Source organism: Tamandua tetradactyla, chromosome 3 (assembly GCF_023851605.1).
Source record: "Tamandua tetradactyla isolate mTamTet1 chromosome 3, mTamTet1.pri, whole genome shotgun sequence".
NCBI lineage: Eukaryota > Metazoa > Chordata > Mammalia > Pilosa > Myrmecophagidae > Tamandua > Tamandua tetradactyla.
Genome location: NC_135329.1, coordinates 190,469,018 through 190,482,984, shown reverse-complemented (window position 1 = coordinate 190,482,984; position 13,967 = coordinate 190,469,018). Strand labels below are relative to the sequence as shown.

The following is a 13,967-nucleotide window of genomic DNA, read 5'->3' as shown; positions in this document are numbered from 1 at the left end:
CATTTTGTCTTACTGCTGCATGGTATTCTATTGTATATGCATACCACATTTTGTTTATCCACTAATCTATTGATGGACATTTGAATTGTGTCCATTTTTTGGCAATTGTGAATAATGCTGCTATGAACATCAGTGTGCAAAGGTCTGTTTGTATCATTGCTTTCAGCCCTGGTGGGTATATAACAAGTAGTGCTATTGCTGGGTCATAGGACAACTCGATATTTAGTTTCCTAAGGAACTACCAAACTATCTTCCATAGTGGCTATACCATGAAATAACTCACTTTTAATGCTGAATTTTAATTTTCTAGCTCAGTCTAAAATATTTTTATTTATTGCAGAAAATGGCACATTTTCTCTGCTAATGAATTAAGTTATTAGTTAGATGTACGTGGCAAATTATTTCTGGGCCTTAGATTTTTCATCTATAAGAAACAGGTTGGTAGACTGATTTACTTTTCTTTTCATTCCACTTTAGTTCTGGTCTCTCAAGAAGCTTTCCAAGATGTCTTCCAAGATTAAAAAAAAATGCTCTAGGAATCTTCTTAGGCAGGAAAAAAAGATCTTTATTTTGGAAAATACTTCTGTAAGTCTTTTTGCTAATGAATAGGTGGGGGTGGGAAAAGGGTCATATATTAAAGTGCTTTGCATAACAGGTGGGGAAGAGTAGAGAAATAAAAGGATGTAAGGCTTAGCACAATGGTTGGAGGTTGGAGCCTGACTGAGTTGATGAAAATAGCCAAAAGTTTTTTTTAAGGAGAATACTTAATATTCAATTTAAAAGCTTTTGCATTTCTTCAATGTAAACATTCTCCATTTCCTAAATATTCAAAACGTTGCAGCATAATCCTCAAAAAGTTAATGAAATAGTTCTTGTGCAAATAAATGTCGAAGATTGTATTCAGCTCATTAATTAATGAGGGAATTTGTATGATATTAAGATTAGTTCAAATGAAAATTTGAAGAATAGATATATATTCACATATGTATCTATATAAGATCAGATATGGTTAAATGAACTTGTTAATAGAGGCAAAATTTGTTAATTTCTTACAGAATAGTAATATTTTATGTTTGGAGTCCATGTTTTCTAGAAGGCAGAAATTAATTGTATCTCTACTGGGTGAAATTCATTTGCATTAGTTGGGATAAGGCTCATTTGCATTATTATCAGTTTTATACCACCCCAAGAGAGTTGTAAAACAGACTAGTTAATAGGAAGACAATAAAAGGTGCACATCTGTATTAAATCAGAAAATCCCTATGGGGGGCCACTAGATATGCCACACCACTGAAAGGACATATAGAAATCTCTTTTGCGTGCTTGCTTCAGCAGCACATATACTAAAATTGGAACGATACAGAGAAGATTAGCATGGCCCCTGCGCAAGGATGACATGCAAATTCGTGAAGCGTTCCATATTTTTTCTTCAATAAATGGTGCCTAGAGAACTGGATATCCATATGCAAAAGAATGAAAGAGGACCTGTATCTCACACCCTATACAAAAGTCAACTCAAAATGGATCAAAGATCTAAACATTAGGTCTAAGACCATAAAACAGTTAGAGGAAAATGTAGGGAGATATCTTATGAGTCTTATAACTGTAGGCAGTTTTATGGACCTTACACCTAAAGCAAGAGCTCTGAAAAAATAAATAAATAAATGGGAGCTCCTCAAAATTAAACACTTTTGTGCACCAAAGAACTTCATCAAGAAAGTGAAAAGACAGCCTACACAATGGGAGACAATATTTGGAGACGACATATCAGATAAAGGTCTAGCATCCAGAATTTATAAAGAGATTGTTCAACTCAAAAGCAAAAAGACAGCCAACCCAATTACAAAATGGAAAAAAGACTTGAACAGACACTTCTCAGAAGAGGAAATACAAATGGCCAAAAGGCACATGAAGAGATGCTCAATGTTCCTGGCCATTAGAGAAATGCAAATCAAAACCACAATGAGATATCATCTCACACCCACCAGAATGGCCATTATCAACAAAACAGAAAATGACAAGTGCTGGAGAGGATGTGGAGAAAGAGACACACTTATCCACTGTTGGTGGGAATGTCAAATGGTGCAACCACTGTGGAAGGCAGTTTGGCGGTTCCTCAAAAAGCTGAATATAGAATTGCCATATGACCCAGCAATACCATTGCTAGGTATCTACTCAGAGGACTTAAGGGCAAAGACACAAACGGACATTTGCACACCAATGTTTACAGCAGCATTATTTACAATTGCAAAGAGATGGAAACAGCCAAAATGTCCATCAACAGACAAATGGCTAAACAAACTGTGGTATATACATACAATGGAATATTATGCAGCTCTAAGACAGAATAAACTTATGAAGTACGTAACAACATGGATGGGCCTAGAGAAATTATGCTGAGTGAGACTAGCCAAAAACTAAAGGACAAATACTGTATGGTCTCAATGATATGAACCGACATTAGTGAATAAACTTGGAATATGTCATTGGTAACAGAGACCATCAGGAGATAGAAATAGGGTAAGATAGTGGATAATTGGAGCTGAAGGGATACGGACTGTGCAACAGGACTGGATACAAAAACTCAGAAATGGACAGCACAATACTACCTAACTGTAATGTAATTATGTTAAAACACTAAATGAAGCTGCATGTGAGAATGATAGAGGGAGGAGGGCTGGGGACATAAATGAAATCAGAAAGAAAGATAGATATTAAAGATCAAGATGGTATAATCTAGGAATGCCTAGAGTGTATAACAATAGTGAAATGTACAATGTACAAATTTTAAAAATGTTTTTGCATGAGGAAGAACAAAGGATTGTCATTATTGCAGGGTGCTGAAAATAGATGATAACTAATACTTTAAAATGTCACCTTATGTGTGAGACTAAAGGAAAAAATGTTTATTTGTTACAAAATTTAGATTTTGACTAGAGCATTTCCTAATATAACTCATGTAGATAGTTTGATTGAATGTCTTAAGTACTTGGAATCTCAGGTAGCACATGAGATTTTGTTGGTTTGTCCAGAGTGATCCCCCGATGAATCCCAGAATGATTTGATCAGTGACTGGAAAAGTATTTGCAAGCCCCCTTCGGGAAATGGTGAGAGTGGGGAGAAATTCAACTTCCCCAAGTTGAATTCTTGATATTCTCACATGCAGTGTGGACAACCAAAGCTATAGGCTGAGCCCCCAGTCTTGGGGTTTGTTCACATGAAACTTAACCCCACAAAAGATAGGTCAAGTTTACTTAAAATTTAGGCCTAAGAGTCACCCCCAAGAGAGCCTCTTTTGTTGCTCAGATGTGGCCTCTCTCTCCAGCCAATATGATGAGCAGTCTTACCACCCTCCCCCTCTCTGTGTGGGACATGACTCCCAGGGGTGTGGACCTTCCTGGCAATGTGGGACAAAGATCCTGGAATGAGCTGAGACTCAGCATCAAAGGACTGAGAAAAACCCTACAATGAGCTGAGAATTAACATCAAGAGACTGAGAGAACCTTCTCGACCAAAAGGGGGAAGAGTAAAATGAGACAAAGTGTCAATGGCCGAGAGATTCCAAACAGAGTCGAGAGGTTATCCTGGAGGTTATTCTTACGCATTAAGTAGATATCACCTTGTTGTTCAAGATGTGGTGGAGAGGCTGGAGGGAATTGCCTGAAAATGTAGTGCTGTGTTCCAGTAGCCATGTTTCTTGATGATGGTTGAACAATGATATAGCTTTCACAATGAGACTCTGTGAATGTGAAAACCTTATGTCTGATGCTCCCTTTAGCTACTATATCAACAGAAGAGTAGAACATATGGAATAAAAATAAATAATAGGGGGAACAAATGTTAAAATAAATTCAGTTTGAAATAGTGGTAAATGAAAGCGAGGGGTAAGGGGTATGGTATGTATAGTTTTTTTTCTCTATTATCATTTTATTTTTTTTCTGTTGTCTTTTTATTTCTTTTTCTAAATCAATGCAAATGTGCTAAGAAATGATGAATATGCAACTATGTGATGATATTAAGAATTACTGATTATATATGTAGAATGGAATGATTTCTAAATGTTTTGTTTGTTAATTTTTTTTAATTAATAACAAAAGTTAAAAAAAAAAAAAAAAGAAAAATCTCTTTTGCTCATTTCCAAGTCATGGACAGTTGTTTTTTTTTGTTTTGCTTTTCGTTTTTTGTTTTTGCAGAAAGGAAAGGTGCACACACATATAACAAGTTGTTTGAAAATTATGGAAGTTCAAATAGCTGTTCAAATTCATTTGTTGAAGGAAAAAAATGGCATGACAGAATGGTTTGAAGCCATTCACTAGTCTAATTCAGTGGACCTGGAGTTCATTGTTCATATGAATATAATAACAGAAACTGCCTGGGAAATCTCAGAGGGAGGACACTGACTGCTTATGAGATGTGGACTGGGGCCCAACATCTCTCGCCTGGACTTTAATTGATAAGTTGACCACAGTTGACATCTTGACTATACTTTGCATGAAATGATATACAATTGTGACAGTTATTTTTAATTCCTACAACTTCCATGGATGAAATTTTAGAAAATAAAACATTTCAAACTTATCCAGTAATGGTGACATCTTCAAGCAAAATAGTCCATTGCTTTTCTGAAGGTTAACCAAGCATCTTCAACTTTACAGGTCCAAGGCTGTTCCTGGCTTGATAGCTAATACAGAGGAAAACAAGGAGTAGATGAAAATAAATGTGTTCCTATCAGGAGAGGCTTTTGAAGTGCACCTGCTCTTAGTGTCTGAAGGTCTTACCTACTTTGTTCCTGCCCCTATCAGGGGTTGAGGCTCTCCATTTGATGAGTTTGGGGTTAACTAGAGGGTTTGGGGTTAACTGGGAGAGCAGAGATCTAGCTGGATCTGTTTTCAACAACCAAATCAAAATTTCAGGCTTCATATCGGTTGGCCAGTCTAGACATCTTAATGCTATAGCACCATTTTGTACACTGGGAGAATCCAGGGCTGTTTCCAAAAGGCAGTATAGCAAAGTAGCTAAGAGTTCTGGTTATGTAGCCATACTTCCTTCAAATTCAAATCAAGATTTGAATCTTGATTCTACCCCTTGCCAGTCACATGGTCCTAGGCAAGTTAGTTAACTTCTTTCTGCCTCAGTTTCCCTGATAGTATAATGGGAATAATAATTTTACCTTTCTCATGGAGTTGATGTATGGGTTAAATAAATTGATATGTCTATATAAGAGGCATGACACATGTTGTGTATTATACGCATATTAGCTTTTGTTCCAAATTGACAGTTTTAATTCACAAGATCAGTCTTGAGTAAATGTTTCTATAAGTAATGGACACATACACACAGACACAGAACATAGAGAGACACATCTACAACTATACCTATATCAATATCTGTCCATTTTTATCTTTATCTCCATCTGTAACAGGTATATATATTGGCTTACCAGTGGTATTCAATTCTAGATTGTATTCCTGATGTTTAAGACTGTGAGGGAGCCTTTCATCTTGGCACTTTACTGAGCTGCTTTGCTGGCATCATTTGTTCTTAACTCTGAGAGAGACAAGTAGTTATTTATTAACAGCATTCAACTACCAACATCCAAAATTTTTCCTTTTCTTTTCCACTTGAGAGACACTTTAAGAAAATCATCAAGAAGTTATTGATAGTGTCCTAGACACAAACAAATCCTGGAAATACCTTAATTGTAGAATCAAGGGTTTGTCACTTTCTGTCATCCACTAGAGGCCACAGCTTATCTCATGGTAAATGAAAATCTGGAGTAGGGGAAGGGACCTTGCTTTTCTTCTGTTAAGAACCCTAGAATTGTTGAATTTCAGGAACTGAAAAGCTGCCCTCCTTCCTCATTTTACAACCGGTATATTGAAGCCCAAAGTCTCCAAAGTCACACGGAAAATCACTGTCTGAAACAGGAATACAATCAGGTTTTCTAATTCCAGGTCAGGCATTGATTCTTCAGCTCTTTTCCACTTTCCTTTTTCTTAGTCTACACTTTTTCCTCGGCTACTCAGATACAATGGCAACAGGCATAAGCGTTAAATCCGAGGATTCCATGGAGTATCTTTAGCATTTCTCAGAAAAGTTATTATTAGTCTAGGTAATTAGAATTTCACTTTTTGCTTTTTCCTTCCATTAGTATAGTGATGAAGGAATACTTGATAATATGATATTGTAAATCAGCGTAAGAAAATTGAATGAGAGAACAGATACTTCAATTTGAATCATGAAAATGCTAAATGAATCTTCATTTCTAAAATATCAAATCCAGTAGAATTCATTTTAATTGAACACTCAACACTCATTCATGTGGACATAGAGAACACAGTCAACCTTGTATTATAATTACATGTAAGCATGTCTGCCTGCTTTCACAACTCTACATGAGCCCTTTGATGACCATGTATCATTCCTCTTTTTTAAACTCAAGTGCCTGGAACAATACTTGGCATATATCGGGCACTTAATATAAGAGATGAATTGAGTAGATTCCTAGAATTAAGGTGTTCTACTTGCCTTAAAATAGATGGTTGGTGATGGTAGAAGACACCCATTTGTTTGAGGGTGAAGCACATATCCCATCTTTATTAGTCATTTGTAAGACACACTCTTCAGAAATAGGTTCAACATATTTATACCAGAGCTATCTTCCAATGTTTACAAAGATGAATGATTTAGCATGAAGGGAATGTAACATTAAAAGTAACTAACTTTCTTATACATAGTGAGGATGAAAAATGAAGTATATTATGTTTGTGAATATTTTCCTTTTTTCTATTAAATGGGTTGTGATAAAGATAAGTGTTAATATTTAGTATTTAGCAACATGTTCACTTCTAATCAGATGTTGGGGCTGTAATATATAACAAAGCAATTATAAACAGTGCTCAGAACTTTTATAGCTATGTTACATATATATAGAACTTACAAAATTATTTCCCACAGGGTCAAACTTGTGGGAAGGAAAAAGTAGAATGGCTAAAACACAATTAGAAGAATGTTCTGGGGAAGGATGGTTATGTTATTATGACTCACCAGTAGATACCAGAGTATAAAGAGACTTTTCCCTTGTCCAAGCCACAGTCAGATGTCATTTAATGTGGTCTTAATTAGCGAGTCCTTTAATGTTACTATTTGTTGAAAAATTAACTATTTCCAAGTTCATACCCATTAATTGATCATTCTTAGATAGACTTGTATTTCTTAAAAATATTTAGATTCTTTGATCAGTTCAGTCTCAGGAAGTTCATATATGTTTTAGTTTGCTAAAGCTGACTAAAAGCAATATACCAGATACGGGATGGCTTTTATAAGTATTTATTGACTTACATGCTTACAGTTCTTAGGATGTAATGCCAAATCCAGGCATCAACAGGACAGTACCTTCTTTCTGAAGAAAGGCTGCTGGCAATCCAGGACTCCTCTGTCACGTGGGAAGGCACATGGTGGTGTCTGTTTTGTTGTTTGCAGCTTCTGGTTGCTCTGTCTATAGCTTTCTTTCTGTTTTCTGTATGTCCTCTCTTAGCTCTGTCCCTCTTAGCTTCTCTGGCTTTTCTCTGTTTATCTCTCCATATTCATCCCATTTATAAAGGACTCCAGTAAGAGGGACAAGGTGGATCATATCTTAACTTAAGATCCTAGTTGCCAACAGATCCCACTTGTAATGGGTCCATACCCATGATAGGTTTATACCTGCAGGAATGGATTAGCTTTAAGAGCATGATCTTTTCTGGAGTGCATAACAGCTTCAAACTATTACATATATTTTAAAGCAAAGTCTGTGAAATATTTATTACCTGAATTTCTCAATTTGCAACATTTGGGACCAACCTTATATGACCATAAAGAAGGTTATGCTGTTCTCTATTAGATTGTGAGCCATCCGAGGGTAGGGTTGTTGTGTTTGACTCTTATGTATTACAGTACTTAGCATGTGTAATAATGGTAGCAGTAACTCCCATTTATTGAACATTTATTTAATTAAATTATATTTATATAATATTATGAGTATTTTTAACTAATGTAATAAATGTTTTTTATTTAATGCAGGCATAGCTCCAGGTACTTTAAACACATGGTGATATGTGAGGCCTACATCAGCTTTGCAAGGTGGACATTATGAAATCCACCTTTTTTTTTTTTTAATGAAATCCACTTTAAAAGGGAAAAATCAGGTTCAGAGAAGTTTAGGAATTTAAATAGAAAGTGGTAGAGCCAAATTTCAAGATCAGTTCCATCAGATTTCATTAGATCTGTTTCTTTTCTTCCACAGGGTCTGCACTGGATAAACATTGAAGGAACGAACTATCTTCTTTAAAATCTTTGTAAACTATTGTGACAATTGCCTGGTGTACAATTAATTTTAAGGAACGAGTGGGACGTTAAACTTTAAGCAACTATTGCCATGTTCTAACGTCAACATTTGTTTCTAATAGCACAAGGACGAACACTCGGGTTACATTCATTCATAACCTTTGGGTGTGTTCGAATGATTCTGTTACGCCTTGTTTGTTAACACCCCCACATAGACATCGATTGGCAGTTGCACACCCACCCACTCCTTACTCACACAAGATAACTTCTTTTTAGATCATTCCTTTGATAAACATGTGTTCAACTGAAATAATTTCAAGTAAGAGTTTGGATTTAAAGGGGGTAATGAATTGACATAATTCCCATCATGATTACAACATGCTAAGTATACAAAATCCTCTGGATCACTCTGGAGGCAAAGTTTTGCTGAGCACTGTTGGTGTTCTCATCACTGTGGGAAAGTCTTCCTGGGACAGTTTGCAAACCCAGTTGTTAATGCAAACTTGAATCAAGACTTGAAAGCAAATAAGGATGAAGTGATCCTGCATTCCATAAGAATAACTTGAATAACTTAGGATTTGTATGTGGGTCTTCATCTTAATTATGGTTGAATAAATCAAGGAACAAAGAATAGAGTAGTAACTCATACCTTTTATACAACATTTACCTATGTCAGAGAGTATCCAAAGTGGCCTACTTGTATTTTCTCATTTAGCGCTCACATTGGTTCTATAAAGCAAGTACTATTAACTTCATTTTACTTATGAAGACCCTAAGCAGAGAGAGTGGCAGTGGAGAGTCCACCGGTAGCAAGGAGTGAAGGTGGATTAGATTGAAATAACATCTGTGCAACTCCAGGGCCCATATTCTTCCCTTTTATTCCAAACTGTTTCTCTGTTGCCTGAAGGACTGAGGAACTTTGACACAGAGCAGGATGTCTGTGAACAACACCTGAAGCTTCACACATCCACAAATGATTCTTTCCTCTCCCATCTCTTCATCTTTCCTTGATCAACCCTCCTCTTCTTTCTTGGTCTCTTATTCTGTTCCAAGGACCATAGTCTGCTCTGCCACCCAAACTTAAAAAGTTAGCATCTCTTAATTATCCCTAATATTTAATTTGATGCCAACTCTGTAGCTTCTGTGCACTGTTTATCTTTGATTTTTTCCTGTCTATTCCCACTTCTTCAGTTTAGAGTTCATTGCTTCTTATCTAGGAACTTGCAGTCATTTTATGACTTTCTCTCCCATCTCATTGTTATTACTTCAATTCATTCTATCATTCTTTCAAGGTTCATTCTAAAACGAAGCTTTGATGGTTCCTTTTGCTATTAAAAAAACACTTTAAAAAAAATTTATGTTGAGAGGGGGCCAAGATGGCGGCTTAGTAAGGTACATGAGTCTTAGTTCCTCCTCCAGAGCAACTACTAGGTGACCAGAAACAGTGCAGAACAGCTCCCGGGGTCACGGTAGGGAACGGACACACAGCGTAACCCAGTCTGGACTGGCTAGACCGTCTGTGAGACTCTGCTGCGGTGAGCTCCCCGAGCGGCGTGCACTTCCCCGGGCTGTGGAGGCTGGTGGCCGGCACCCCTCACCCCCTCCTTCCCGGACCGGCTGAGAGTCTCGGAGAGGCAAGTTTCCCAAGCCGCGGTGGCCGGCGCCCCTCTTTTGCAGGTGGCTTCCCGGACCAGCTACGAGTCTCGGATCAGCGGGCTCCTCAAGCCGCGGCGGCTGGCGACTGGTGCCCCTCCCCCGTGGGCAGCTTCCCGGTCCGGCGGCGAATCTTGGATCGGCAAGTTCCCTGGGCCGCGGTGGCTGGCGACCGGCGCCCATCCCCGACAGGCGGCTGCCCAGAGGGAGAGGAGGGAGTTTCTGACAGTGGCAGAGACTGGGTCCAACCAAACACCAATAGTGACATTAATAAAGGAGCCACAACACCTTTTGCTGGTGGGACCTGCAGACAGACAAGCACCACCTACTGGGCAGGATAAAAAAAACAGAGTCCAGAGACTTCACAGGAAAATCTTTTAACCTGCTGTGTCTCGCACTCAGGGAAATCTGATTAAATGTCCAGACGCCAGCAAAAAATAACAAATCACACCAGGAAAATGGAAGATATGGCCCAATCAAAGGAACAAACCAATAGTTCAAATGAGATACAGGAGCTGAGACAACTAATTCTGAATATACAAAGAGAAATGGAAAACCTCTTCAAAAACCAAATCAATAAATTGAGGGAGGACATGAAGAAGGCAAGGGATGAACAAAAAGAAGAAATGGAAAGTCTGAAAAAACAAATCACAGAACTTATGAGAATAAAAGATACAGTAGAAGAGATGAAAAAAGCAATGGAAACCTACAATGGTAGATTTCAAGAGACAGAGGTTAGAATTAGTGAACTGGAGGATGGAACATCTCAAATCCAAAAAGAAACAAAAACTATAGGGAAAAGAATGGAAAAATTTGAGCAGGGGCTCAGGGAATTGAATGATAATATGAAGCGTACAAATATACGTGTCGTGGGTGTCCCAGAAGGAGAAGAGAAGGGAAAAGGAGGAGAAAAACTAATGGAAGAAATTATCACTGAAAATTTCCCAACTCTTATGAAAGATCTAAAATTACAGATCCAAGAAGTGCAGCACACCCCAAAGAGAATAGATCCAAATAAGCATTCTCCAAGACACTTACTAGTTAGAATGTCAGAGGTCAATGAGAAAGAGAGGATCTTGAAAGCAGCAAGAAAAAAACAATCCATCACATACAAGGGAAACCCAATAAGACTATGCATAGATTTCTCAGCAGAAACCATGGAGGCGAGAAGACAGTGGGATGCTATATTTAAATTATTAAAAGAAAAAAACTGCCAACCAAGAATTCTATATCCAGCAAAACTGTCCTTCAAAAATGAGGGAGAAGTTAAAACATTTTCAGACAAAAAGTCACTGAGAGAATTTGTGACCAAGACACCAGCTCTGCAAGAAATACTAAAGGGAGCACTAGAGTCAGATATGAAAAGACAAAAGAGAGAGGTGTGGAGAAGAGTGTAGAAAGAAGGAAAATTAGAGATGATATATATAATACAAAAGGCAAAATGGTAGAGGAAAGTATTACCCAAACAGTAATAACACTAATTGTTAATGGACTGAATTCCCCAATCAAAAGACATAGACTGGCAGAATGGATTAAAAAACAGGATCCTTCTATATGCTGTCTACAGGAAACACATCTTAGACCCAAAGATAAACATAGGTTGAAAGTGAAAGGTTGGGAAAAGATATTTCATGCAAATAACAACCATAAAAGAGCAGGAGTGGTTATACTAATATCCAACAAATTAGACTTCAAATGTAAAACAGTTAAAAGAGACAAAGAAGGATACTATCTACTAATAAAAGGAACAATTAAACAAGAAAACGTAACAATTATAAATATTTACACACCGAACCAGAATGCCCCAAAATACATGAGGAATACACTACAAATACTGAAAAGGGAAATAGACACATCTACCATAATAGTTGGAGACTTCAATTCCCCACTCTCATCAATGGACAGAACATCTAGACAGAAGATCAATAAAGAAATAGAGAATTTGAATATTACAATAAATGAGCTAGACTTAACAGACATTTATAGGACATTACACCCCAAACAGCAGGATACACCTTTTTCTCAAGTGCTCATGGATCATTCTCAAAGATAGACCATATGCTGAGTCACAAAGTAAGTCCCAACAAATTTAAAAAGATTGAAATCATACATCACACTTTCTCAGATCATAAAGGAATGAAGTTGGAAATCAACAATAGGCAGAGTGCCAGAAAATTCACAAATACATGGAGGCTCAACAACACACTCTTAAACAACCAGTGGGTCAAGGAAGAAATTACAAGAGAAATTAGTAAATATCTCAAGGTGAATGAAAATGAAAACACAACATATCAAAACCTATGGGATGCAGCAAAGGCAGTGCTAAGAGGGAAATTTATTGCCCTAAATGCCTATATCAAAAAAGAAGAAAGGGCAAAAATTTGGGAATTAACTGTCCACTTGGAAGAACTGGAGAAAGAACAGCAAACTAACCCCAAAGCAAGCAAAAGGAAAGAAATAACAAAGATTAGAGCAGAAATAAATGAAATTGAGAACATGAAAACAGTAGAGAAAATGAATAAGACCAGAAGTTGGTTCTATGAGAAAATCAACAAGATTGATGGGCCCTTAGCAAGATTGACAAAAAGAAGAAGAGAGAGGACACAAATAAATAGGATCTGAAATGGAAGAGGAGACATAACACTGACCTCACAGAAATAAAGGAGGTAATAACAGGATACTATGAACAACTCTATGCTAATAAATACAACAATGTAGATGAAATGGACAAGTTCCTAGAAAGGCATGAACAACCAACTTTGACTCAAGAAGAAATAGATGACCTCAACAAACCAATCACAAGTAAAGAAATTGAATCAGTCATTCAAAAGCTTCCCAAAAAGAAAAGTCCAGGACCAGACGGCTTCACATGTGAATTCTACCAAACATTTCAGAAAAAATTAGTACCAACCCTGCTCAAACTCTTCAAAAAAATTGAAGTGGAGGGAAAGCTACCTAATTCATTCTACAAAGCCAACATCACCCTCATACCAAAACCAGGCAAAGATATTACACAAAAAGAAAACTACAGACCAATCTCTCTAATGAATATAGATGCAAAAATCCTCAACAAAATTCTAGCAAATCGAATCCAGCAACACATTAAAAGAATTATACATCATGACCAAGTAGGATTCATCCCAGGTATGCAAGGATGGTTCAACATAAGAAAATCAATTAATGTAAATACACCATATCAACAAATCAAAGCAGAAAAATCACATGATCATCTCAATTGATGCAGAGAAGGCATTTGACAAGATTCAACATCCTTTCCTGTTGAAAACACTTCAAAGGATAGGAATACAAGGGAACTCCCTTAAAATGATAGAGGGAAAATATGAAAAACCCACAGCTAATATCATCCTCAATGGGGAAAAATTGAAAACTTTCCCCCTAAGATCAGGAACAAGACAAGGATGTCCATTATCACCACTGTTATTCAACATCGTGTTAGAGGTTCTAACCAGAGCAATTAGACAAGAAAAAGAAATACAAGGCATCAAAATTGGAAAGGAAGAAGCAAAACTATCACTGTTTGCAGACGATATGATACTATATGTCGAAAACCCTGAAAAATCCACAGCAAAACTACTAGAGCTAATAAATGAGTATAGCAAATTGGCAAGTTACAAGATCAACATTCAAAAATCTGTAGTGTTTCTATACACTAGCAATGAACAAGCTGAGGGGGAAATCAAGAAACGAATTCCATTTACAATTGCAACTAAAAGAATAAAATACTTAGAAATAAATTTAACTAAAGAGACAAAAGACCTATACAAAGAAAACTACAAAAAACTGTTAAAAGAAATCACAGAAGACCTAAATAGATGGAAGGGCATACCGTGTGCATGGATTGGAAGACTAAATATAGTTAAGATGTCAATCCTGCCTAAATTGATTTACAGATTCAATGCAATACCAATCAAAATCCCAACAACTTATTTTTCAAAAATAGAAAAACCAATAAGCAAATTTATCTGGAA

The 13,967-nt window shown here is 36.9% G+C and overlaps 1 non-coding gene across 1 annotated transcript; it reads left to right on the top strand.

Annotated features, from left to right (window-relative positions):
- The first annotated feature begins 1,319 nt into the window (after window positions 1-1,319).
- LOC143678352 (U6 spliceosomal RNA) lies at window positions 1,320-1,426 on the top strand. The gene has a single exon (XR_013173166.1). It is a non-coding gene; the product is annotated as a U6 spliceosomal RNA (small nuclear RNA).
- The last annotated feature ends 12,541 nt before the right edge of the window (window positions 1,427-13,967 follow it).